This window comes from Rhinolophus sinicus, linkage group LG04, assembly GCF_036562045.2.
Source record: "Rhinolophus sinicus isolate RSC01 linkage group LG04, ASM3656204v1, whole genome shotgun sequence".
In the NCBI taxonomy this organism is placed as follows: domain Eukaryota; kingdom Metazoa; phylum Chordata; class Mammalia; order Chiroptera; family Rhinolophidae; genus Rhinolophus; species Rhinolophus sinicus.
In genome coordinates, this window is record NC_133754.1 from 84,715,393 (window position 1) to 84,743,343 (window position 27,951).

The 27,951-nt window shown below is 38.5% G+C and overlaps 1 long non-coding RNA gene across 2 annotated transcripts in view; it reads right to left on the minus strand.

Annotated features, from left to right (window-relative positions):
* Positions 1-745: 745 nt before the first annotated feature.
* Positions 746-27,951, minus strand: part of LOC109456928 (uncharacterized) — a 32,063-nt gene continuing 4,857 nt past the window's right edge. The window contains exons 3-8 of one of the 2 annotated variants that reach the window (XR_012495557.1): positions 22,717-22,852; positions 20,897-21,009; positions 16,291-16,461; positions 8,677-8,873; positions 4,311-4,465; positions 746-3,762 (exon numbers count right to left, since the gene is read on the minus strand). This is a non-coding gene — a long non-coding RNA (uncharacterized LOC109456928). Of the gene's footprint in view, positions 3,763-4,310; positions 4,466-8,676; positions 8,874-16,290; positions 16,462-20,896; positions 23,586-24,120; positions 26,990-27,951 lie in introns of those variants that run through there. The other variant, XR_012495558.1, reaches the window with a different exon arrangement.

Consider the following 27,951-nt stretch of genomic DNA (forward strand, 5'->3'; position numbering starts at 1 on the left):
ATTTTCAACTCTGTTATGAATAGCCGATGTTTCTCAGCTTCGATAACCTCTGTTCCTTCACTTGAAGTGTTAGTGAAAGACTACTTGTGGATTTCTATAGGAATTCTTAAATGTATTTGTAGATAATCTAAATAACCAACAATAGAGAATGGCTAAATAAATAATGGCATATCTGTAAGGTAGAATCTTATGTAGTCATTTAAAATAAAGTGGACAAAACATTTGTAATGACATTACAACAATGCTGGTGATACAGTATTTAAAAAGTTGTAAGGTATTACTGTCCGCTCAAAGCGTTTGCTGTGGTTTTATCTGGGGAATGAATTTATAGGCGATCATTATTGGTCTAACACAAACTTTCATTTTACAGGTAAGAAAACAGAGACACTGAAAAGTTAAGTGACTTGCCCAGGGCTGTACAGTTGGTGAAGTGCTGAGACCAGAATTTGGACCTCCTAGCATTCAGACCAAATCTTTTGCCTTCTGTTGCATTGCTTTTCACATTACCTTTTCTAACGAGGTTTTCAGAATTTTTGATGAAATCCAACCTATCTTAAACACTAGGGCTTTAACTCTCTGAGACAGTAAAATAACTCTTAAACCCCAAACTGTATACACATTACAATTAAAATATTTTTCTAACATTAAGGACTCAGAATTGCCACAAAATTAATGGATGGCACATGAAATCCCAAATTCTTTGAATGTCATGAATCTGAATTTTGCATTCATGCTTGAAACACAATGTGTTTTCACTATTTTATTTCTGTTTCATGTCATATTAAAGTTCTTAACATGCTTCCAAACGGGGGGGTGAGGGGGAGCATATGTATTAAATAAGAAAATGCTGCCATGTAGAACACAGATGGTAGTACATTTTTGGCAGAAAGGAAGTTTAACAAGGCATTTTACTTATTTACTTGGAAAACTAATATGTATGAATGTTCAAGTTAAGCAGTAAGAATTGATTCCTGTTTTACAATAATCAGTTTTTTCAAATCAAATCACCCTATTTCCATAACATTATAGTAGGGAAACAGAGTCAAATGTGATTGTAAACAAATCACTTAGAGAGCCCATGACAGTAATGAAAGAATGAAGGAAGAAGAAACTGCTAGCATTTTATAGTAACCATGTTGCTTGTCATTTGTTGATAAAAATCAATAACAAGATGTAATGAGTGTGTAGTTAGAGTACATGTGTTCTTAATATGATACGGATAGTCACTGGCTGTGTCAGTTATGGTATAAAAACAGGAGGTAAGAGTTTATCAAATTTCAGATTTGGCTGACTCACAGGGCCCACCCATATGCAAAGTCTGCTGTGCCAGAGAGTAAACACAGACAAATGGTGAGTATTTCTCCAATATATCAGGTTTCTATTTTGTGGTAAATACAGCCTTTAAACACACACTGAAATATTCTATATTCTAAGGTTTAACATTTAAAAATGGGATTTCTAATGAGCTGATCTCTGATACCGTGCTGGAGGAAAACCTGATATCTCTCCTATCTTTAACTAACTTTGTGTTTGAACACAAACTGAAAACAGAACATTTGACAGCTGTATATATTGCAAGCCTGCATACTGGAAGATTCCAACCTGGAAAACCTCCTCTTTCCACAATCCAAGACTAAGTTGGTGAGATCTCCTCCTCCATTTTCCAAATTACTATATCATATGTAACAACATGATATATAAATTGATAAATAGAAGTATATCTCTCTTGTTTCAAAATGTCTGCAGTTCTAAACCATAAATCATTTTTATATCCAGAATCAGAATATACACATAAAAATTATTTTCTTTATGCCCAGTGTTAATTAAAATGACTGGGTTTTTTTCAACAGTCAGTATAAACTAAGCACTTATAGCTATTATCTAAATCAGTCCTTAAAACCACCCAAAAATGTAGGAGTTATTATGATTCACATTTAACCGAAATTGAAACTGAGGTACAAAGAACTAAGAAACTTACCTAAGGTCTTATTTTAGAAGTTATCTAAGTATAATCATCATGAACCTACCATTATCAAAATCTAGAGCTCATGTCCTGTTTAATATTATACTTTTGCCTCCATAAAATGTTGGGATTTTTCTAGAGCACTTTTCTAGAAATTAACCAGACATAATTTGATTCAATTTTTTTCCCAGAAAATTGATATTTGGGCTTTTTTGGGGGGATGGGGAGTGGGATCATTGTCAGCCATCAGCTCTGCCTGAAACCTGTTCTGTTTATGTTAATGAAAGAAGCCCAGGGATAGAACATAAATAACAATAATAATGCTGATGTTTGCATTTGTATGATGTGGGGGGTTTCAAGCCATTAGCACTTCTGGCTTATTTGCACAGGCAGCCTCAGATTGTATGTGGTGAGAGCAACCTGCCCTTCCAGAATGGTTGGCTTACCTGGAACTCTTTCCAAAATTCTCCTTATCCTGATTGAAGGCACATCCAATCAAGCCCTACAGCTATATGGAGCTCTATCCCCACCGAAGAAAGTGATTAGCATTGGATTTTTATCCAAAAAAGCCTTTCCTCATCTGAGTTTAAGAAGCTTGGAGTTAGATTAGAACAAATGAGTAGATTTTACAGTTCTCCTGGGGTGGGGAGAGGTCCTTACTTATTTCAATACTTTGACTCCAGCTCTATTGCTGAACCTGCTGGGGATTGGTCGAAGCTATAAGGTTTACTTTCATGAAACAATAAACAAAATTAAAAGCAAAACAAACAAAATCCTTGTGCTCCTGTCCATTTTGAATTCGAAAGTGCCCCCTCCAGCGCCACATGAGCATAAAATATCAGAAATATTTTTAAAGCATCTTTAGGAAAACTTACTCTGGGAATGGGGTGGGATCTTATCTCAATGCCCCCCGTTTTCATAAAAAGCATGAATAAAACATCCTTCAGCTAAGGGTTTAGGCAGTGTTCTCCGTCTTCAGCCTCACATCCCAGAGAAGTATAGGCAGCCTCGCTAAACCACAGACTAGAAGCCAGTATTAGTCAGAAGAGCTTATCTTTGGCTCCTTTCCTTTCAGCCAGGAACAGTTGAAATTGCCAATGAATCACAAAAGGAAAATCACTCTTTGGTGTTTTCCCATATCCAGGAGATGTTCTAGTTTTTGTTTTTTGCATTTTTCTATCTGCAACACTTTATTAGATAATTTTGTCTAATGCAATAACATTTATTTAAACAGAAATGTGGAAAACAAAACCACAGTCTTTCACCAATTGTCTCTGAAGTTATAAAAGAATCTCTTCTGTTTTACCATCTATAAGTTAATATTTATGTAGAGCATATGTAAATGTTATGCCTACATTTATGTGTTATCTGTTATACTTTGAAGATGAAGCTCCTGAGGAGATATCCTAGATTTAACGACCCATTGAATATGAGCCAATGCACCCAATTGAGGTGAGAGGCAGCAGATGTCGAAGGTTAATGCCAACTTTTGTGTGATAACCAAGTAAAATCAATTAATCATCCATATATATTCTCTTCCTTAATAGCTGTAAATTTGATACTTAATTTGATTTTTCACTGTACATTGTAGACAGCCGTATTAGAAGCCTGGCAAGGCCTGGGGAAGGAAAGCGGAGAAAAGAGCAGAATGCCTCCACTTGGATGTGAAAGCACATCCCGTTTTGTCCCTCACTTGTCTTCAGCCAAGACTTGTGTGAATAGAAAGTGGTGGAAATACGGTGGTTCTCTGACGGATCATGGTATCCATTTTAACGAGTATGCCATGATGTGGGTCCTACCTGCAAAATATGATAAAGTGAAATCACCAATGGATCTTGCAAGAAAAGCAGAAAATCAACAAAGCACAATCAACTAGAAGCTCTTTTATTCCCTAAGCAGTGTTCAATTTAGTCTACATTTTGAATTTTCTCTTGCTATGACTTCCCACCTACATCCCTCAAAGAGGTTTTGTAAGGATTAAAATAATGTCTTAAAGTGGTTTGAAACAGGATGAAATGTTTGTTCTTTGACATTGGTACAACTTCGTGGGTAGGTTTTTGTTACAATATGAATTACTTTAACTTAGGTAAATACCTGATTTCTAAATCACTGATATTTGTTCAAAATCCTAATATGGCTCCTTCCTGCTCGAGTATTGTGCACATTAGTTGCTAAAGTCCAACGGATTCTTTGTGAATTCAGAAAGAATGTGTATAACATGCACTGAATGTCATACCAAGAATTTAGGAAAAGTCTCAAATCTCAGGGATTTTTACTACATGCCCTACAGCTGAATTTTAAAAGAAAAACATGGAAATGACTTGAGAATTCTGAACCTTTGACTCACCCTTTTATGTGGTCTGATATACCAAAACTTTGATGTAAAGGATTTTAAAATGCTCTTATAGGGGGTGGCCGGTTAGCTCTGTTGGTTAGAGCACGGTGCTAATAACACCAAGTTTGCTGGTTCCATCTGCATGGGCCAGTGTGAGCTGCGCCCTCCTTAAAAAAAAAAAAAAAAAAAAAAAAAGCTCTTATTCTTGATAGTCTCAGCAGGCAATTAAAAAGCAGTTAAAAATAAAGTTAGGTGACTCATTTTGGGAGTTTAGCTGATGATGGTACTGGCAGCTTCAACTTAACAGATAATGTTATCATAGAAAGCAGCACAACTTTAACAATAGAGCAAATTTCTCTAAAATAGTTGCAAAAGAGAATCGATAGAATGTATTCTTTGGTTTTCTGGCATTCTTCTTTTGGGTGAAATTCTTAAAAACTAAACCCACTTAGACACCCCATGTTTTATAAGCGTTAGATGTTGCCTCTAAGAAACATAAAAACTAGAGACAAGTGACTTTTTCATGAAGAGAAAACAAAAAGTCCTATAAAATTAACTGTCTTATAAAAAAAAAGAAAAAAACATACAGAACAATAATAACAACAATAGTATACTACTTAAGGGGAGTTGGAATATAATGACTTCAAAGTCCCAGATCTTTTTTTCTAGGTTTGATTATTTTATGACTATTTAAATACTTACTTAGGAAGGAGGCAATAGCTTAATTTTAATGTTCACTGTTAAAATTAAAAAGGATTCATGTCTGTTCATGTAGATAAATTATTTCTAACCAGAAATACCACCTGTATTATCAGATTCTACAGTTATTTCTAGATTAGTTATTCTTGGCAATTGTACTATAAAACCACGTGTCAGTTTGTGTGTGTGTGTGGGTTGTGTGTGTGTGTGTGTGTACATACATATGCGCACACGCCCTCATGTTCCTATTTATATACACTAGGATTCTGTTAAAAGATCATAAATTCACTTATTTTCACAGTCCATTTAAAATGTACAACAAATTTAGTCACTAATAAATAAAAATTGATGAGACCATGAAATCCTCTTAAATTAGAAATCAGGAGGACCTGAAATTAAAAAAACAAAAACAAAAACAAAAGAAGTTGTTAAAGTTACACAGTCAAGGTAAGAATTTGTAATGTAAATGTTAGCAAGAAACATTTGAAAGTGTGAACATTTTTCATTCACAAGGACCTTCTTAGCTGCCTTTGCTGATAAATTCTTGAACTGGTCATAACGGAAAAATTATTTTTAAATGGATCATGATGGAGACATTTTTTTAAACTTTTATTTATTTTAAGTGTGTTTTTCCAAGACCCATCAGGTCCAAGTCCAATAGTAGTCCTAGTCTTTTCCCCCAACAGCTCACAGTGGCCCAGGAAGGGATCGAACTGGCAACCCTGGTGTTATGAGCATTGCACTCTAACCAACTGAGCTAACCAGCCACCCCATGGAGAAATTTTTAAAGTGATCATAATGGATAAAGTATTATACTTTCTCTTATTTTCCAGAGAGATTCACAGGTCCTTCTAGAGTTGATCCCAGGGGGACCACATCAGGGTTCCTGAAATGGCTCTCAGCCCACACTTCCCTCCACTGCCTCTTTACCACTTTCCCTCTTCTCTTAGCCATCTGAGAACAACAGCGGGAGAGAGAAACTAGGGGAAAATGATAAACCATAATATCTTGCTCAATTTAAAATCCTGAGTGTACTTTGGTGCCTGTACTTACTCACGGTCGGGTGATGGCACTGCCACTACCACTACCCACCAGTGATAAGACTGCGCCCACGCTCTGAGCTTCTCCCTTTAAATGGCACCTGCTGTGTTCTTTCCCTGATGTTAGTGCATCTAGAGTTTTTTTGTTGTTGTTTGAGGGACCTGACTTTATGGACTGACTTGTGTTCTCCTCACCCCCCACCACATTTATATATTGAAGCCCCTAGAACCTCAGAATGTGACTGTATTTAGAAATAGGGTCTTTAAAGATGCGATTAAGTTAAAATGGGGCTGTTAGGGTGGGCCCTGATCCAATCTGACTGGTGTCCTTATAAGAAATTTATACACAGAGATAACAAGGGTGAGAGCAAGCGCCCAGAAGAAAGATGGTGTGAGGACACAGCGAGAAGGTGGCCATCTGAAAGGAGGCCTCAGAAAAAAAACAATCCTGTCGCCACCTTGATCTTGGACTTCTAGCTTCCACAACTATGAGACCATCAGTTTCTGTTGTTTAAGCCATCTCGACTGCGGTATTTTGTTAGGGCAGCCCTGGCAAACTAATCCACTGACTAAATGATCGGTTATGTTTTTTCAAAGGTTAGGTTAGATTTTTAACATTCCATTGAGGAACTAAATGGCCCTAACCCAGAAAGGCAGTTAAGTAAATAAAGCACTAATTTGAGAGCCAAAGTATCAACCAAATCCATCTGCTCATGCATGGTTGATGAACAAGCAGCATGGTCATGATTAGAGGAAAACATGTATCCAGTACTTACTATGGGTTGACTATAGTTCTAAGCACTGTTACTACACACACTTATTTCATCTTCACAAAACCCTGTGGAGGAGGGTTTTTTTTACAACGGATTCCTTGTGAATTCAGAAAGGAAATGGGGGCACAGGGTGGTTGAGTCACTTAGCTAGCAAATGTAGGAACTGGGATGCCAACACAGGCAGTCTGGTCCAGAGTCTGTGCTCTTAGCCAGTAATACGTGGCTTCTTTAGTTACTAGATCTCACACTTACTACCCCTCCTTCACCAACCCAACACACAGTAGTGCAACTGGTGAGAAGAGCACGTTATTGCCCCAGGCAGTTTCTTATCTGAATAATAGGAATGATAATGCCTACCTGTTGTGTGTGGGTCAACTGGGATAATTACATAATGGAGCTTGCCGGTGGCATTGGCCCCAGGCGATGCAGCATATTTACAGGACCTGGGATTACTTTTTAAGATAGTCAGAGGGGTCTCTGCTGACTGGGAATCCACCATCCACTATGGCCTTAGTTCCATGGAGGCCTTAATCTCCCCTTCCAGTGGGGCTTATATCTGTAGTGCCTGAGGGCTCAACCAGGCCCATCCACAAGGTCCATCACCCCTTGCCCTCAGTAAACCATCCTGTGGACAAGTAAGAATGGGAGGGAAAAAGAGACCCCACTCGCCTTCCCTTGCCCCTTGAGTTCTCTCCCACCTTCCAAAGGCTTTTGGAGAGCCCTTAGAGACATCACATTTAGGAAAAGCAGAATCTATGGATAAAAAAGATTTGTGAAGGGGGCTCATTGAAAGAAGGCAGGCAAGCACAGAACTGATCCTAAGGCGCTCCCCTGTGGGAGCCAGCAGAACCCATGTGGAGCCCTCCCCACACCCAGCAACCCAAAGTGCATTCGAGCTCCCCACCTGTCGTGGTCCACATGGCTATAAAGGATCCAAATGCCAGACCAGCCTTCCCTGGAGCTGGCCTCAGCTATGCCAGTGTTGGATCCAGTCCACCCAGACTGTAGACACTGGTCTTCCCCATAACCTCTGTGGCTTCCTCCCAGGCCTCCTACAGCTTGGGCCTTTTGGAATCACAATTGATAATGTGAGTTGTCATTCAGTGACCTCTATCTCTGAGACTTGGTCTCAGTAGCATTGTCCATGCCTTTTGCCACACACCTGTTTGGGTTGATGGCAGTATTTAATGAATCCCCTTCCTAGTCTTTTCCCCCCATGGTTTTATTGAAAAATAATTGATATACATCACTATAGAAGTTTAAGGCATACAGTATGATGGTTTGATTTACCTATATTATGAAATGATTACCACAATAGGTTCAGCTAAAATCTATCTTCTCAAATAGATACAATAAAAAGAAAAGCAGGAAGAAAAGAACCCTTTTCCTCATCTTGATATTAACACAGGCCTCTGAATGGGGAGAGAAACACTCTTTTGAGAACCTGCTTTTGAAATCGGCACTCCCCACATACACTCGCATTCCATTCAGCTCACATTACTGCAGCTGCTCCCATGTCTGGATCTAAACCTGTCTCATCTCATGTCCGGTGCAGCTGAATTACCTTGCAGAGAGAGCTTTCAGCATCTTGGCAGGGGCAGAGCACCAAGCCACTAGAGACTAGCTGGGCTGGGCTCTGTACTTGATATAAATCGTAACATATTCAGAGCCATAGGAACTTTTTTCCTGTGCTGAGTTTCTTTCCATACTACTAAAATTTGCAAAACAAATGGCAAAAAATGCCACAGGCCAGGCTAAATTCAGTGCATGCTCTCTAGGTGTGCGCCATCACCGAACGGAAATGCATGGGTTTGCTTTTCCCCTCTCTCTCATGGAAATAAACAATCAAAGAAACAGGGCACTCACTTTTTTAGGACCAGATGTTCATTTACCTCACGGTGTTGGTTGTCTCTGCCAGTAGAGAGCAGGGCTGCTGAGAAGTCCAGTCTTCCCAGGTATATGTGGCACTGACAGCCGAGAACGTCATATGCTCCAGCCACACCTCAAGTGGACGGCTCAATGGTCCATGCCCGAACTATCATCATTCTGAAAGCTGTTACAACCTAGGATTTTAAAATGATATATTCTAAACCATCCGAGTGTATAGCAGACCACGTGCAATTGAGTTTTGCCAATGGGATCCCCATTCATAATTATCCACAGTGGTTATGAGGTGTCAGAGAGCTAACATGAAGTTTTATGTCCATGAAACGTTCATTAATACTAAACATCTTAAAACATAGTTGTCACGCTGGTTTTTATACAGAAAATGTTTCTCTCTCTGCAAACTTAGTCATGGTAATTTGTTAGCTTTGATCTTCTAATTGAACTGTGTTTCTTCCCCCTTGCCAGGGTCCTTCATCGTTTTCTGATTAATGTTAAGGGGCAAGAAAAACGTTTTACCAAAAATTCCTTTTTCACCGCTAAGTACTTTTAATAACATTTAAAAGCAATGTTTTAGTGCCCCCTACTGGTATGCGACATTAATAGTCCATTTGTAAAAGAGGTTCACTTTTTAGAGAATAAACTCAGAGAAAAGTAAAAAAAAAACAGCCTTTGATGAACCTTTTAAAAGGTGTTTAATTTTTATAATATCTTAAAAGTAATGAATACTCCACCATTTTCATTATTGTTCATTATATATGCATATTTTAACATTAAACATCTTGACTTCTTGACATCTTTTATTCTATTATTTAGTTTTGGTGGAAGAAAAACTTTATGTTACATTTTGGGAAACTGGATCATTTTTACTTAATAAGTAAATATACTTATAAACACAGAATTTTTTTTAGATCTTTATACCGTCTCTGCAGTGTCTTTTTTATTAGTCTATAAATAGAATCTTTGTTTCACTTGAGAAAAGGGGAGGAAGTAGGCTTTGGGAATAGATGGATCTTTAAAGGAATTTCATGAACAGTGATAATAATTACAGAAGTGGATTGATGAATAGCTGTTATGATGAAACCCAGAATCTCTCTAATAATAGACAAATACTCCATGCCATGTGAGAGACTAGTAGATGAAAGGACCACTAACATGGGCAGGAACAGAAGCAAAGAGTTGAGGTGGGGGGAAAGAGGTGGAACTAGAATGATTATTAATTAAATATAGAGAAAGATTTTTGTTCCTGATGAAGCAAGTGCTACTTTAGACAGTAAAATAATTTTGCAATATTGATTTGCACACGGAAACCATTTTTCTCCATTGTATTTGGGTAGACTATACTGGGTAAAAAAGGACCCCATGTGGCCTAGAACTTCCCTTAGCCAGAACTAAGGGAAGAAAATGTAAGCGAGCGTCCAAGCACACTCCACAGCCAGCTGGAGTCTGATCTGCAATGAGAGTTCCCAGGGCCCCTTGCGGAAGACACACTGAGCTCACCCATTGAGAGGGTTCTGCTTCAGTCAGTGAGGGGTGAGCCTGTTTTTGTACAGCCAGAGGGACACTAGAGATAGATTCATGTCAAAACCAGGCCAAGTGAAATCATTTCACTTAGAATTTTGGGCCAGATTTGAAAGATTAACTCTGACAATGAAAAATACTCTCAAAGTGTTCCTCATGAGGGACAAATCTTCCCAGGAAATTTAAATTGCCTGAAATACTCTTCTATTCGTTCCTCAAATATCTTCTAAGCTGTTTTCAATCTTTTTCTTTGACTCGTGCTTTTTTCCCCCTTATCTTAATTGTACTTTTACGATCTATTGGAGGAGAAGCATTGAAGTTACATTTGTCATATAATTTTTATTTCTGTCACTTATTTCTACCTCTTGCTTTTAAAATCTGAGAATTGAACATTTCATCAAGGCATATACTTAAAATGTTCAAAACTTGGGAATGTCAGTGTGTTCTGCCAAAAATTTTAATTCTAGGTATTTTAGCTTCAATTTTAATAACTGCCATTATTAGTCATAGTGTAGGGAAAAAAGCTGCCTTAACTGACAGTTCTTCTAAAACCAAATGTACCCATTATAATTTTGCAGGAACTAGACAACTTGAAAACCTGTGCCCCAGGGTTTATTTCTCAGAAGGTCAGAAGCACGTGATAAATTTGACTCAACTTTACGTCTTAGCTCATGCTCTAGGGGGAGAGAAGGGACGGGACTTTTTTTTTTAATAAGAAAGCTTTTCTTTTTTTAAAGGAGAGCACCACTCACAGTAGCCCATGTGGGGATCAAACCGGCAACCTTGGTGTTATTAGCACCACACTCTAACCAACCGAGCTAACTGGCTACCCCCTAAGCAAGCTTATTAAAATGTGAGTCATTCTTACAAAGGAGCTCATATTCATCTGCATGCCATAGTTTGACGAAAATACCTACCTGCAAGAAAGAATAAAAATCCATGATCACCTATAAACACATTATGGCTTATGCAGTCATGAATGGGGATGGAAGGACTCCTTGTTTTAAAGCAAGCACAACCTCTACAAGGTAGGAAAAGTTAGAAACCCTGATGTAAGAAGCAGTTGCCCTGATTCTCTTTATGCTGAGTTCTACCACTGACTTAGAGAAAACCCAGGATCTTGTAGTTGTTCAACGAGAAACTCATTGAACCTTGCTTATACGATGTTGACGGCTACAGTAGAGATGTATGAATAGGAGCTAATGTTTAGTTCATGCCTATTATGTGCCAGGCACTGTTCTAAGAACTCGATTTGTATTACACAACACATCAGAACAAGCGTACAGGGTAGCGACAAATTTTACAAATGAGGGAACTACGGCAGAGAGGCAGTAAATAATTTACGCACAGTGACACAGCTTGTCTTGGAGCCAGGCTTCCTGGGTTGGTGACCTAAGTGTAGTGTGCTGACTGACGCTGTGCCACACTGCCCTGTGGGAGCAAGGGGGGAGGCCAAGGCCAGCTCTGCAGGGAGCAGCCAACTGCTTAGTGGTGTCTTTGGGGGATGGAAGGGGAGTTTCCCAATGAAGGAAGCTGGTGGTGCTCCAAACAGGAGGAACAACACATGGAAAGGTACAAAGGTATAAAATTTGACATATAACCAATGCAGGGCTATGGAAGACTTTCGGGGTGGGGGTGGGGGGTTAAAGAGAAGATTATTCACACTTTTAAAAAAAGATCACTGGAGAAATTGTGTGATCTATTTTGGGCTCTTTTAGTTGTACATATAGTATAAGCAAATTTATCCTCATTGTTCTTGGGGAAGACAGGGAAGTGATGCTTCAGGAGGAGATGCAAATTCTCCTGCTAGTCTCTTCTGGTAGGGCTATGCTCCAGTAAATTATGTTTCCATTACGGGAGTCCTTCCTCCCCGAATCCGGATTTAGCCTGCTCTGTGCTGATAGCCTGTAGGATGATCTTACATCCTGAGTGTGCTGAGCAGGTGTTTGCAAGGATGGTGGGGACTGAGAGAGAAATCTGGGGGTTTGATTCTTTCTCCACCAGGGCTGGGTGCAAGACTGGGAAAGGGTGCTGGGCAAGCTGAGTGTATGTGGGGCTGAGCTTCAGTGTCCTCCAAGTGGGGGGACTCAAGAAGACGGAACTGTTTACACAAGGTGATATGTAGGTGATGTATTACAGAATTGTACACTTGAAATCTATGTAACTTTACTAACCATTGTCACCCCAATAAACATTAAAGAAAAAAAAGAATACAAGAAAGCTGACCTGAAATGAGGAAGATCTTTTAGGACAAGAAAGTAGGTGGAGATTTTCATGTATTGTGATAGCTTAAGAAAATCTTATCATTCTGTTATATTTTCATCAAACATTTATTGAATTTTAACTTTGCTACCATGTTTCCCCGAAAATAAGACTGGGTCTTATACCGTACTTCCCTGAAAATAAGACCTGGTCTTATATTGATTTTTGCTCCAAAAGACGCATTAGGGTGTATTTTCAGGGGATGTCTTATGTTTTCATGTACAACAATCTACCTTTATTCAAATACAGTCAGGTCATCTTCTGGAACATCGTCATAACGTACTAAATGTATCCGTCTGGCTGTCGATCTTAACTGGGGCTTATTTGGGGGGTACATCTTATTTTCGGGGAAACACGGTAGCCAGCATACTAGATATTGAAAATGAACAAGACAGATTTTAGGAACTTTGCAGAAAATAAAAATAAAAAAGAAGCAAGTTCTTAGCTCTACTCTTCATGCCACTGATTTGGTAGTTATGGGTGAAGCCAAGAAGCATCTACGTATTGCTTATTGGAAACTCTGCCATAGGTGATGGGTGGAAACACCAAAGAATTTAAGAAGAAAAAACAAAGGATGATGAGAAAAGCATACCACGACTCAATTTCTCTTAAAAATATGTATGCTCAGTGTGTCTTTCAGGTAGACATAGCATTTTCCACCCACTTCTAGATGACACTGACCTGCCCACAGTCCCTGCTCAGGGAAGCTGCCCTGCACTGGTTGAGGTAGGGTTGATCACAAATGGACAAGAAGGATCAGAGAATCTGATCCGAAGGCAGCCCATCCACACAGGACTCTGAAGTGGCCTAAAAGGATGGTTCTGGCCAATAGGGATTAAGATCATTACTGAGGCAGCCAGACTGGCTCCTTCCAAGGTTAAGTATACAAGTTCGAGACCAAGTTGGTTCGTTGGTAGGGAGAGGAGCCAGGGCAGCTGCACTGAGGGCAGGCAGGCCATGATAACCAGAGAGAGAAGATGGATTGGCAGAAAGGCAGAGTTTTGGCAATTCTGCATCTGATTAAATATTTTATTGAGCTCTTTTCAAATTATTAGTCTAATTGATTCACATTAGATACTGTCACTTCTCATTCAGGCTTTCATCTTCTTCAGGCACTTTCTCTTCACTTTGCACTCCAGAGTGGCTGACCTATTCCCTAAGTTTTACGTCTAATGGGTCCTCTATAAATGTTAAATTTAGAAAACACAAAACTCTACTTCTCAAAAGCTTTTTGGCCAACAGGAAATTCAGATTTAATAAACAGTAGCATTCTTGTTTGAAGAGTTAAGATGATTAACTATTGTATCACTTAGCATTATGTTTGGATGTTAATTGTAGTTCTTTATCTATTGACTGCCTGCCATGTAAGATGCTCAATGCTCTGCTCACTCTTTTATCTCATTTACTCCTCACAGCAAACTTGTGTAACAAGTATGATCATACCTATTTTACAGATGAGGGAAGTGAAACTCAACAACAATGAATGATTTGCTTGAAGTCTCTCAGATAGGCTGTGGGGAAGTTAAGGCTGTGAAATCAATATATCCGGTGATTTTTCTGTCAAATCTGACTTCAGTTTAAATTGTTCCATCCACAGCTTTCAAAAAGTCAGCCTAGTATGCTAATTAATGTGCACCCCACCCATCTTCCACAATAGCTAATTAGACCAGGAGAGGGCACCTCACCCAAAGGGACAATTCATAGTGTGACCAGGGGCTTATGACGAGGATTAATACAAAGACTCTGCCCAAACTGAGACAAGATGGGTCAATTCGATTTTATCTTTCTCAATAATGTAAACTAAGAGACAAAGATATTAATGTAAACTAATGGTGGATCTTTGAGCTAAGAGATTGTAATATAGGATTGAGAAGCCACAGTAAATGCAACATGAGCAAAGAGAGAAGCAGCAATGAAAGCAATTAGACTTTCTGCTCTGGTCCCTTTGGGCCAAGGAGCATTTAATTTCCTGGCTCTGAAGTCCAAGAGAAGAATGTTTGTTGTATCCTTAAATTCTCTCTCTTTCTCTCTCACTTTATCTGTACATTGAGTAGATACAGATATAGGTATCTATTGCTTTATATGTAGTGGATGTGAATAGATGATAGATAGATAGATAGATAGATAGATAGATAGATAGATAGATAGATAGATAGACAGACTAATGTAAGAAGACAGTAGAACAGACTAGAAATAGCTCCAAACATCCTCCGAGTGGGGCAGTAACATTCCATAATGAGTTTAAATAAAATTTTAAGAAAATGCCCTGAGATTTCCAAATATCACCAGCAGTAAAATGGAGAGAGAGGAAGAGAGAGCGAGAGAGACAGAGATAGAAAGAGATGGATGATAGATGGTTAAGTAATTTTCCAAAAGCCCAGAACACAGTATCAGAACCAGACATCACGATTCAGATTGCTTTACAAGTAAACCCTCGAAAAATCAACCCATGTCCCCAAAATTCATATATGGATTTGGAGGAGCATCAAGTGTTTAATCTACACAGCACCAAACACAAAACAGTCACTCAATAAGTACATGTGGGACAATTGGAAGGCTACTGTTGAAGATCGTCAAGAAGATGTGACGCTGATTGACCTGCAGGCTGAACCCAGGCAATTGCAGGCTCCTGCCCACCCCCCTCCCCCCACCGTCCTTGGAATATACTTTCTGCCCACTGTTGCCACACTAGGAACTACTTCAAGGACACAACCTAGAGGGAGTTATGTGTTGTTTAGACCATCTGCACTCTATATGAGCGTGAACACCATGAAGACCTCTGTATAAATTCCTAAGGTTCTGGCAGCAGGTACAGAGATTTGTTCATCAGTAGCCGCCCCTGACAAGTCTCATAAGTAAGTAAGTTTCTTTGCTTAGTAAACCTGCCACTGACCAATCTGCAGTGACCTGCCTCTTTCTTTGGTTTCACCTTGCCTTTCATGTATGGGAGCCAGTTTCAGATTTCACCAGGGGAACTCCCTAGGTTTCAAAGCAACAGACACCCTAATCAGGTTGGGTTCAAATTGACTGACCTCTGATTAGCACTGTCTTATAACTAATCGTTGGTATACCTGTCTTTCACGCCAGACTGAAGCTGTTACAACTAGGAATCATAACTTACCCACCTTTCTCTCCCACAGTGGATTTGTAAATAGCAGGGAGTATCCTGAACATAGTAAAGATGAAAATCAGTGGAAAGTGATGACAGACATAAGTAGTTGAATTAACTGGTAGCACTGTCTGCTAACGCACAGGTCCCCTGGCTCCTGGCTGTATTTCAGAATCACCTTGGGGAGGCAGGATTGTTAGAACTTCAGATTCCGAAGACTCACCTCCATCACTGGAAGAGCAGCATTTGTAGTTCTCTCAAACTCCGTAAGTGGCTCCAATATGCCTGCCTGAGGCAGATTTTCAAGACCTGGGTTTACAGAACCAACCCTTATAGCAGTGTTTCTCGTACTTGCCAGGTATGAGAATCACCTGAGTAGATCTGTTAACTACTACCTGAGTAGATTTGTCCCTGCCTTGGAGACTCTAATTGGAAAGTCTGGAGAGGGTCCCAGGGATCTGTTGTTAACAGGCAACCCAGATGATTCTTATAACCAGTCAGGGTTACTAAAAGAAGGCCAATTGAATCCAGTCCCCATGCTGAAGGCTAGATTCCCACTTAAGTTTTGTGGTTGGTTGTTACGCAGCATATTATAGCAAGAGCTAACCAATACTCCCTTTCTCAAAAAGCTGTTGGAGGATGTGCTTCACCAAAAGATGAAGTAAACTAAGAAGGAAGATGTGGGCTACAAGAAAAAAGCATACCTAATGTCTCCTTCCCAAAGAGACAGGTCTCCTTAGGAAGATGAAAAGAGAGGTCCCAGGTGGGTAGCTCCTCGCCCTATGCAGAGGGCAACCAGTCCAGAGCAGGTGAAAAGCTCCCAGGTGAGATTTCGGCAGGAAGGTGGAGTTGATAGCACCGGATACATCTCAATACTTTGAAAGGAGAGATTTAGACATTCATTCAGAAAGTTTTAATTTAATCCCTCTGTTGGCAGTACAGTGTCTCTTACCATTTCCTGGTATCTTCCAGTCCAAATCTTCTGTTTTACCTTTTCTGGAACAAATCCCTAGTCCTTTGCCAGGGTAGGGTAGGTGATATAGGCATCTACCTGCTTCTTAAACAGATTTTCAATCAATCTATTTTACCTACCCTCTTCTACCCTCACTTCCAGATAAATCTGGTGTAGTCAATTACAGGTGATGGTGGGGTGGGGATGCTGTAGTATGAAACAGGTTTGTCCCATTTTTTGGGTCTGTTCACTCCTATCACTCACCCATTGCCTATACAGCCTCCAAAATTTTCATCTTTTCTCAAATTATCTCCAACTTTATGTTCTTATGCCTTTAAAAAAAATACCTTCACTGTCATTTTAGTGAGGTTTCAGGAAGTAAGGTAGGTGACACGTATTCAATATTCAATCTGTTATGTAGACAGCCTCTCTGGTATAGATTGCAATTACGACAATTGACATGACAATTGACAATTATGGCAATTATAAAAAATATGAATTATACTTCAAAATTTTTTACTATGGAAAGTTTCAACTATATAGAAAATATAGAGAATGTTAATTACACCCCCCCCCCATATTACACATCACTCAGTTTCAACAATTCCCACCTCAATGTCAAGCTTGTTTCATCCATATCCCTACCTATTTGCCCCTCCTCCTGGATTATTTTGAAGCAAATCCCAGACATCATATCATTTCTTTGTAAATCAATAATGAATTTGAAATGCTTCTGTAACTACCACTTAGAGGGGACTTCAAATGCTAACTAATCCCGCTCTAGGGTGTGGGTGCCTAATTAGGGTATGCAACTGGAAGAGCCTGTAGGCTGTAGATTAAAGTTAATTTATACACACATACATCGCATTGTTAATCCTAAAGTATTTTAAAGTAAATCATTATACAAACCAACACTGGAATTCAAAGATCTAGGAGAGCTAACAGGTTTTGTCGTCTCACTAGCAGAAGCTAAGAGACAGAGCACTCAAAGTTGCTGGTTGCATTTTGCTCTTGGGAAAACAGAAGAGATATTGAGAAAAGGAGGTAATTTCTGGAGAAAGATGGAAAACTCAAGATAATGTTGGACACACAAGAAGAAACATAGATGATTTTGTTAATACATGATTAAGGCTCAGAGAGAAGTCAGTTTGGGTATTCATATTTAATAATAGTTCTTATGGAAATAAGAATTGAAAACATGAGCACAAGACTGGAAAGAGATCAAAATGGCCTGAATTGGGGGACAGGGAGAGGAAAAAGTGACACCTGTTTGACAGAAAGGGAGTTGGGCTGTGGCGCTTGCAACTACATTACAATCCTTCATCATAGAGTGTGTGGTATAAATATTTGTACGTGCTATGCTCCAGGGGCAGGGTTCTGAACCACTGTGCCAGGAGCTCCTTTGGCCATCCAGAGAAACCTGTGGACTCCCTCTCAGAATAATGTCTTTAAATACATACAGTAAAATGTATAGGATTATAAAGGAAGCCAATTATTTTGATGCAGTTATCAAAATATTTTTAAAACATAATATAAAAAGATTTACTCTTTTATTGACACATTGAATAACAGGATCTAGTAGCAGTTCTAGTAATTACTGTAATTTTGAAGTAGTGATGAGCGTAAATTATATTTTGAGATATTTGTAAGAGTTCTAACATGATATGAAAATAGCTGTGACTTCTATGGGTGACAAAGTCATAGTACTGCTAATATTACTTTTATTGTGATTTTCATAATTGAAGGAAATGCTAATTTTCAGTTAGAGGAGAGTGGAAATAAGGAATTAATTTTTTTCCTATCTATGTTCACAGAAACTTCCCCACCCCCAACTCTATTCACAGACGCATCTCCTCCCGAATGAGGCCCAGGACCCCAGGTTAAGACCCTGTTCCAGAGGTAATCAGTGGAATTATTTCATTTATTCAACAGCTATTGATTGAATGTCCATCTGTGCTAGAGATGGAGATAAAAGAGAAATAAGCTGCAAGGACTTCATCGTGAAGGTGGGGAAACTGACACACAACTAGATGGTGGGTGAAATGACAGAGGAAAGCCCAGTGTTTAAGGAGGGGCAGAGGAGGCCTCTGGAAGCACTTATGCGTGAGATAAGTAAATGACTTGAGGTCAAACTGAACTTGGATCCCAGTCTGTGGTCCACATTGGAGGAACGGAGGGCTGAACTGTGCAGAACCTCATGATAGGCAGTGTCCTCTGCACAAAGCCCAACATGCCTGTCAAGGCTCTGCATGATCCATCCCCACCTCCTGCTCGGGTTCCGTCTTGAGCTACTCTCCCTATCACTCTCTCTTAATCTTTAACACATCTTTCCTGCCTCAAGCTAGAGCTATAGCTTCTTCTTAGATGTCCTCTCCTCACTCCCAACAGGCACACACATACCATGTGTGTATACAAACACACTTCACATGCATTATTCCTATGCATCCTTTAGTGCACAACTTAAACATCACTTCTTCTAGGAAGACTTCCAGGACTCCCCCCAGACGGCATGATATAGTCAAAGTACTTAACTAGCCCTCTCTTGATGGACTTCTAAGTTGTCTGAATTTTTTCATTAGTACCAGAAATGCAGCCTCTCTCTCTCTCTCTCTCTCTCTCTCTCTGTCATACACACACACACACACACACTTTTTATACTTATACGAGCATCTCTGATAGATCCATTTCTAGAAGTAAAATTGCTCAGACAAATGTAAATTTAACATTTCAGTCGATACTAGCAATTGCTCTCAAAAAGGTGCTGTAGACGACCGGCTTTCTCACACTCTTAGCAATATTGGATATTACCAATCTTCTCAATGTTTGTTAACATTCTCATAAGATGGCAGCAATCTTATTTCTAACTTTGCAGATCTTTGATTATCAATGAGACTGAATATTTTATCATTCTATTATTTAAAATATAACATATAATTAGTCTGATATTATAGATAGAAGGATATGAGACTGAAAAGAGAACATTAATATTCCTGATTGCCATGGGGATATGAAAGACATTTTGGGGAATATAATCAATAATGTTGTAAAGATTTTGTAGGGTATTCGATGGACACTTGTCTTATTAGGGCGACCACTTCATGGATGGTGTAGATGCCTGACCACTGCACTGTACACCTGAAGCTGAAGCTGAATAATAATGAATGTGAACTGTAATTTTATCTATATCTATATCTACATCTACTCACAAGAAGTGGAGTACAGCATTAGGAATAGAGACAGTAGAAATGTAACGGCTGTTTGCGATGTAGTAGATTGGGGGAGGGACGTTATCACTTTGTGAGGGATATAAATCATAAATGTCTAACTATTACATTGTTTTGTACACCTGAAACTAATAAAAAATAAATTAAAAAAAGACACTACAGCAAAAAATTTTAATTCCTTTAAATAAAGTTTCATGCAAAGCAAAAAAAAAATAATAATAATAATAAAGGAACATTTTAGGAAGGAAAAGCACTTTTCCAGCTTTGATATAATCTGGCATTCATGCCTAAAGCACATCTTGGAGCAAATCGAACATTTTAAACTATTTAAAGCTAACCCATATATATTTTGTTGTTTTGCTTCAAAATTATTACTGAAAATACTGCATGATCCTATGTTGGTAATTTTTCTGACACATAAGCTTTACAACCACCAAAGAATTCTCTTTCACTTAGTGTGCACGTCTTGGTTCCTATGGGTTATTCTCCAGGAAGAGAAACCAGGGCTCCTTAGAGAAGTGATTGATTACAGGACAGGGACAGGGACAAAATGAGCCTAGAGCATCTTGCGTTACAGGATAACAAGGAAGTCCTCTAAAAAGACCAGGGCATGTCAAAAGGACACAAGAGCCAATCTGAGGAAGCCCCCAAAGGCTAATGCTGGAACAACTTGAACAACAAAATAAATGATAGTATTAGATTATAACCCATAGAACAAATTTAATATCCATAGTCCATACTGATACAAATGAGTAATTGAATAAATAAATGTAGGGGAGAATGAGGTAACTCTGCCTTATAGAAGAATTCTAATTAATAAGTGTAGAGGAATAAGGAAAATACAAAATCCCCATTAGAACATTACAGTAATAATTGCTGTCTGCAAGTCCACCGATGGATGCTACAATCAGTGGGCAAAAGTTTGAGGAGAAAAATGATGTCAGCACAGTCTCAAATTATTTCTTCAAGTTATTTATCATTACAAAGGGAAAACCAATAATTTACCCCTGATATGAAATAATGAGAAGGGCACTTCCTCTCTGTGGTATTCTTCCCCAAACCTGTAACCTCAGCCAAGAATTAGAAAAACATTGGACAAACCCAAACGGAGGGACATTGTACAAAGTAGCTTACCTGTACCCCTCAAAAGAGTCCATGAAAGATGAGGAAAAACTGAGGAACTGGCACCGATTGGAGGAGACTAAGGAGACAGAAACTAAATGCAGTGTGGGATCTTGGGTCATAGCCTGGAACACAGAAAGGACATTAGGGAGGGAAATGGTGAAACGCAAATAAGGTCTCTAGTTTAACTGATAGTATTGTATCAATGTCAATTTTCTGATTTTGATCATTGAACTACAGTTATGTAAGTTGTTAACATTAGCGGAAGCTGGGTGAAGGGTATACGTAAACTTCCACTATATTTGCAACTTTCTGTAAATGTAAAATTATTTCAAAAGTAAGATAAAAAACATTAATTAAAAATAAGAATAAGCTTCATCTGAAGTACAATTTTAATAGTACGTGTTAAAAACCACATCCTCCTCGTCAAAGCTTTGCGGAAGATTTGACTTTTATTCAGAATTTCCCCCTAATACTGGACTGCTTTTCATCTAAACCGTGTGCTTTTACAAAATGCTGAAATGTTTTAAAAAACAATTTACCTTCTATTTCTCTTCTTTCACCTTGTGAGTTTATGGAATTCATTGTTGTTCATTCAGAAAATAATTCTTACCTGCTTAAGCTACTGATGGATGTAAAAGAGAAATGCAATATAGTGGGAAGGGTCCCTGGCCTGAGGTCTGAGGTTCTCGTCTCAACTCTGCCGTTAATGAGCTGTAAAACCACAGGCAACATACTTGGGCTTCAAGTTTCCACACTTGTAAAATGAGAGAGTTAGAAAAAGGTATTTGTCTTTCTCAGTTTGGGAATTCTATGCGTCATGCTTCCTACTTCCTGCCTCCTATTAGCTTGCCCTTCACCTCCAAGTTAGGCTAACAGCTGTGGTAGAGAAGTGACCAAAGACTGTATGTGCCAGTTTATAGCTGAATATGTCAATACCTTAATTAACCACGCTTAATATCTCAGAAAGTTTAATAAAGATCTTAATCTCATTTAACTCTCTTGATTTTACACAGCAATGGATAGCAGTGAGCTATTTCACAAGGTGAAATTCAATCCATCTACATCAGATACTTCATTTTAGGATAACATTTCAAACTCCCTTCCCATGTAAGCATTTTTGAGCAGCCAGAAGTACCTGTGTTTCCCTGAAAATAAGACTGGGTCTTATATTAAGTTTTGCTCCAAAAGATGCATTACGGCTTATGTTCAGGGGATGTCATCCTGAAAAATCATGCTGGCGCTTATTTTCCGGTGAGGTCTTATTTTCAGGGAAACACGGTATGGCACACCCAACTCCTTTTCTTCCTTTTTTCCCCTGGTCCCTCTTGGTGACGGTGTAGGGAATGGAGATACACTCAAAGTCAGATCTCAGCGGCCTACCTAAATCACCAACCCCTGGATTATTACAAGCTGACCTAGAGTCTAGAGGAACAATTTTCCTTATGCCCGTAATGACCCTGGAAAAATGACTTCTCCCTTGCCATCCCATTTGGAAAATTCTTTTTTCATTGTGACATTTGCTCCACTAAGCTTTCTGGTTTTAATTTACCCTCCTCAATCAGTCCCAAATAACCCTACTGAGCCCTCAGAAAGTCTTTGGTTGCATTGTTATTCCACTCTTTAAACTCTTTAATGATTTTTCATCTAAACATTAACTGTCACTCCAAAGTTCCTATGTTTGTGGTCATCCCATGAGTACACCTCACTGAACCCAAATGAAGAAATTCCTATTCCCTTTACTCCCGATTATCCATATAATTGTTCCTAAAATCCATTCCTGAGGGGTACTGGAAATGTATTCAATTCATGTAAATGGGAAGAACTCCTACCTTAAAGGATGTTCCAAAATTCAATGAGATAATATACATGACGCACACAGCACCAGGCCAGCCGCTGAGAAGGACCCTGTCAGTAGTGGCTTTGAGGACGTCAACCATGTTGAAGATGAGGGTAATCACCTGTGGACTAGAATGAACAAAACGATCCCCACGACTGACCTCAGCCACTGAATATCTTTATTATACACGTGGTCTGGACTTTATCGTACTAAAACAATACTGTTGTGGTAAGCTATATAGAACCTAAGATTTCACTATTTTAAGTGTCCAGTTCAGTGGCATTAAGTACATTGACATTGTCGTACAACAATCACCACTATTCATCCCCAGAAGTTTTCATCTTGCCAAATAGAAACTCCGTACCATTAAATAATAACTCCCCCTTCCCTCCTCCCCTCCGCCCTGGCAGCCACCATTCTACTTTCCATCTCTATTAATTTCACTGTTCCAGGTACATCATGTAAGTGAAATCATACAATATGTGTCCTTTCGTGATTGGCTTACCTCACTTAAGCATAATATCCTTAGGTGTCAGAACTTCCTTCTTCTTAAGGCTAAATAATATTTCATTGACGTATGTACCACATTTTGTTTCTGCTTTTATCCACTGATAGATGTTTGGGTTGTTTCCACCTTTTGGCTGTTGTGACTTGATCATATGTTACATTCTGCAGCCATTTATACCTTTATTTTCAGACATACTAACTTTTATCACGCTAATATACTGAATTCCAGGAAGAGAATTAATAAAATAATTTTTATTTTTGGCCATTTACTCATTTTTTGGCAGCCACAGACTGGGATTTCTAATTCTGTGCCATGATAAGTAAGCCATTTGCCTTTTTTTCTGTTTCCTTTTCCTAAAGAGAAAAAAACAGTATTTTCCTAAATTATGATCATGTCAGTTTAATCTATTTTTATAAGTGATAAGGAGAGCAGACAAAAGAATAACATAAGAACTGGGTATTTAGCTTAAAAAGTCTGAGGAAAGGCAATAAATAGTGTGCCTCTTTATCTAATTTTTCATCTAAACATTAACTATCCCCAAGGTCTGAACCATTTAAAAGAGTACGGCATATAGAGACCAGGATATCATTTTTATTATGAACAGAGCTGATTTTGGAGAATGCAGCTTATCTCTCTTTGTGGGCAGAGGATCCTCCTAATTCTGCACCCCAGAATTAGGCAGATCCCCCCAACCCTTCCCAGACAGTGCCGGCTTGGGACAGCTCTCTCGCAGGAAGGTAACGACTCCAGCTGACACATGCTGATTAAATGCTTCTCTTTCATACCCTCAACCCATTTCTCTCCCTTGGCACTCGTCACACTGGATAGCAATGACATCTTTAACTTTCTCTTTTCCCTGAGCATTTGTCCAGTCTTCTACTCACTCACCAGTTTTACTGAGCACCTATTTGGGGCCTTGCAAGGTGCTAGGTCTTGAGCACGAGGCTTCACAGAAGTGACAGAAGCAGACATAACCTCCGCCCTTAAGGAAATCAGGATAGGGAAAAATTGTAGAGGAAACAGAGGAGCTGTGTTAGACAGGAGGAAGGGAGGAACTACTTAGCAAAGCAAGAAGAGAAGGCTTTTCTGGGGAAGTGACATTTCAGGTGACACCCCAAGGCCAGGGTGTACATCACCTGTGCATTTACACTCAGGTGTCTCGTGAGGCCTCGCTCACAGCAGAGCTCAGGACATGCTTGACAAATGTGTGAAGGAGTGATCAGTGTGAAAACGCTTTACATGCTATAAAAGTAGTGCACAAGTGTCAGTCATTATCATTTGTTTTTGCTGTGGGAAGATCTATTTTTACTGAGGTGGACCACAGAGAAAAACATTCGTTAAGGGCAAATGCTCATTTGGACAGAGCTGGGCTCCTTCTCCATAGGAGTGAGCGTAAGCTGTCACGTATAGCATTGAGCCCAGAGCCATCAAAGGGCAAACCCTCCTATCCCAACCTCTGCCTTTCCCCATTTCCGCCTACGAAAGCAAGGGTCCACTACATACTGATGAAAATACTGATGAAATGACTGTCTATGGATATTGGAGGATGAGGAATATATGTCATAAAAATTAAATATTCCATTTCACCGATGGGAGGTAATGGTAACTAGATCTGAAACTGTACAAGGAGCAAGCTGCCATTTCCAAGTAAACGTTGAGTTGTGAAAAAAATGACTCATTCTGTGTCCTTTCTGACACTGGGGGTCTGGGAAGGAGAACAGAGAAAGAAACCTGACGTCATTTTCGAAGCACATATGTAGTATGTGCCAGCCACTGTAGTATTCACCGCCTCTTTCAGTCCTAATGCCTACAAATCCAGTGAGATGGGAATTATAATCATCATTTACAAAGGAGGAAATAGGCTGAGAGGTTGTCATGTTCTCACAATCACAACTCATGGTAACACAGGGATTTGAATCAAAGTTTCTGACTCCAAAGCAGAGAAGACAGGAGGGAAAAATACAGGAAGGGCACTGTAGAGTTGTCAACAGTTCAGGAGCGGGCAAGTGAAAAAATTAAAATAAAAGAAGGTCAGAGCATTTGGCTTCCTGGCCCTCTGAACTGTTCAATAAATAGCACAGCATGCAAAGCTAACGATTTATTTTAGACTGGCTGTTGCGTTTCATTTTAAAAGCAAGACAGGAACGGTCGGTTGGCTCAGTTGGTTAGGGCGTGGTGCTCATAACACCAATGTTGCTGGTTCGATTCCCACACAGGCCAGTGAGCTGTGCCCTCCACAACTAGATTGAAAACAACGACTTGACTTGGAGCTGATGGGTCCAGAAAAAACACACGGTTCCCCAATATTCCTCAATAAAAATTTTTTTAAAAATTTAAATTAAAAAAAAAAGTCAAGACAGAAACATTCCATTTGTCAGAATTAAAATTGGTAAAGGTAAATCACCATCAGATACATGAAATGCTCCCTCTTAGGGGTCCTATTCCTGATACCATCTCTGTTTTCTAAATTCTGTACTACATTCAAGAGGAGCACCCATATTTCATTCTTCATAAAGATGCTGCTGAGATCTTAGAAAATATTAGTCCTTCTTTTCTTTTACAGTTAACAAGATTTTTTAAAAGCAGCTCTAAGTCACAGCATATTCCAGCAGCTGTTTGCTTTTCCTAATATAAGCTATTTCCCTCCTCTGCCACCATCACTAATATTTTAGTTCAAGGAGATATTAAAAGGCACAGTTAATCATGCTGTGTTCAGAAACTGCTTAGTCCTGGAATTAATATGTTTTACAAAGCAGGTTTTCTTCAACCCCTTAAGATTTGGTTACTTAGAATGAAATCTTCCTAATTTAATAGTCAATCTGATTATTATACATAAATGTATGTACCCTTTTTCCATGTAACAATATGTCAATAAAGGTAGACCTACAGCATAAAAAAAAAAAATAGTCAATCTGCATACATGTATAAAAGCATGGGTTTTAAAAGCAACCTTAAGATTAAGAGGGTTTTGTTGTCTTTATTTGCATAATTTAAAGCTGATTACTCAAGCAAGTTTTAGAGCAATTTTAAAAATAGTAACAAGGCAAGAATCTAAGGCTAATACATTCTTTACAATCAAGCGTGTAACTGGCCAAATAAAGAATGTTTTTGACAAGGTCTCAACTGTGGAGGTATCACCATCTTTCAAAACTATGGCTAACTGCATATCTTCTAGTTATATACACATTTCTGTTCATGTTAAAAAATATTATGAAATGTTGTTACATACAAAGGAATATCTGTAATATAATTTTTTAAAGCATAATAAAATGGCCCCTGTGAACCTACCATGCAACTTGAGAAACAGAATGTCAGTAGGGCTGAAGCTCCGTTTCCCTCTCAACCCCATCGCCTCTCTCCCCTGCCTCCCTGAAACGCAGCATTCCCATGCTTTTCTTTATAATCACATTTATTGCTCTATGCAATATATTCAAAATTTGGTTTTTGAACTTTGTATATAAATGGTATAATATTCCATGCATTTTTCTGCAACTTATTTTTCACTGAACATTGTTTCTGAAATTCATCTATGTTGATGTGTATAGTTCTATTTGAATCATTTTCATTTCTGTATAGTGTTCCAATGCATGAATAAACCACAATTTATTTATCAGCTCTCCAAGTGATGGGTACTTTCTCCCATGATTTTTCACTACTTTGAACTTTTTTGTACATGTCTCCCAGCACCTATCTGCAAGGGTTTCTTTCGGTATATGCTCCAAGAGCAGAACTGAATGTTCATAAGGTTATGTGTGTGTGTGTGTGTGTGTGTGTGTGTGTGTGTGTGTGTGTATATATATATATATATATATATATATATATATATATATATATATATATATAGTGCCAAAAATGTATACATATTTTAAGAAAGGAAAACTGTATTAAAATTGTAATACTCAATATATACCAATAACAAAAGATGAATACAAGTCACGTTTGACTTCTGCAATTACAAGAGGTGCTCAAAGTGGTTACCATCAGCATCCAGACACTTCTGATTATGGCAAACTACTTCTTGAGCAACGCTGACCAAAGTGTCCACCTATATACATTTTTTGGCACCCTCGGTATACTTATATAAATATATTATATATACACAATCATATGTTTATATTATATAGTTATATATAAATATTAAAATATGTAATTGTTTCATGTATCTGTATATACATGTCATCTGTATATAATATATATTATAAACATGTAATTATGAAAGTTGTTGCCATTTTATACTCCCACCAACAACGGATAAGTGATATTGCCTAACTTTTAATTTTCTCCTATCTTAAGAGTGTTCAAATGTTATCTCAATATGTTCTTAATTTGCATTTCCCTGCCATTCTTTTATAAAGTCATCAGCCATTTATAATTTTCTTCTATGGGATTCCTGTTTATGTCATTTCTCCCATATTCTTTTTGGTTGTTTGTTTTCTTCTACTTGATTTTTAGGAGTTCTTTATATATTCTATATACTAATCATTTGGCGATTATATGTGGACATTTACCTTTTCTGTGTTTCATGCTTGTATTTTCACTCTTGGTGCTGTCTTTTTTGATTAAAAGTTCTAAATTTTAACATAGTCATACTTATTAATCTTTTCCTTAGTGATTGTGTTTTTGATTTCTTAAATCTTTGCCTACATCAGAGCCATATTCTTATGTATTTTTGTTTTAAGTGTTTTAAATTTTATCTTTCTCATGTAAGTTTTAAATCCA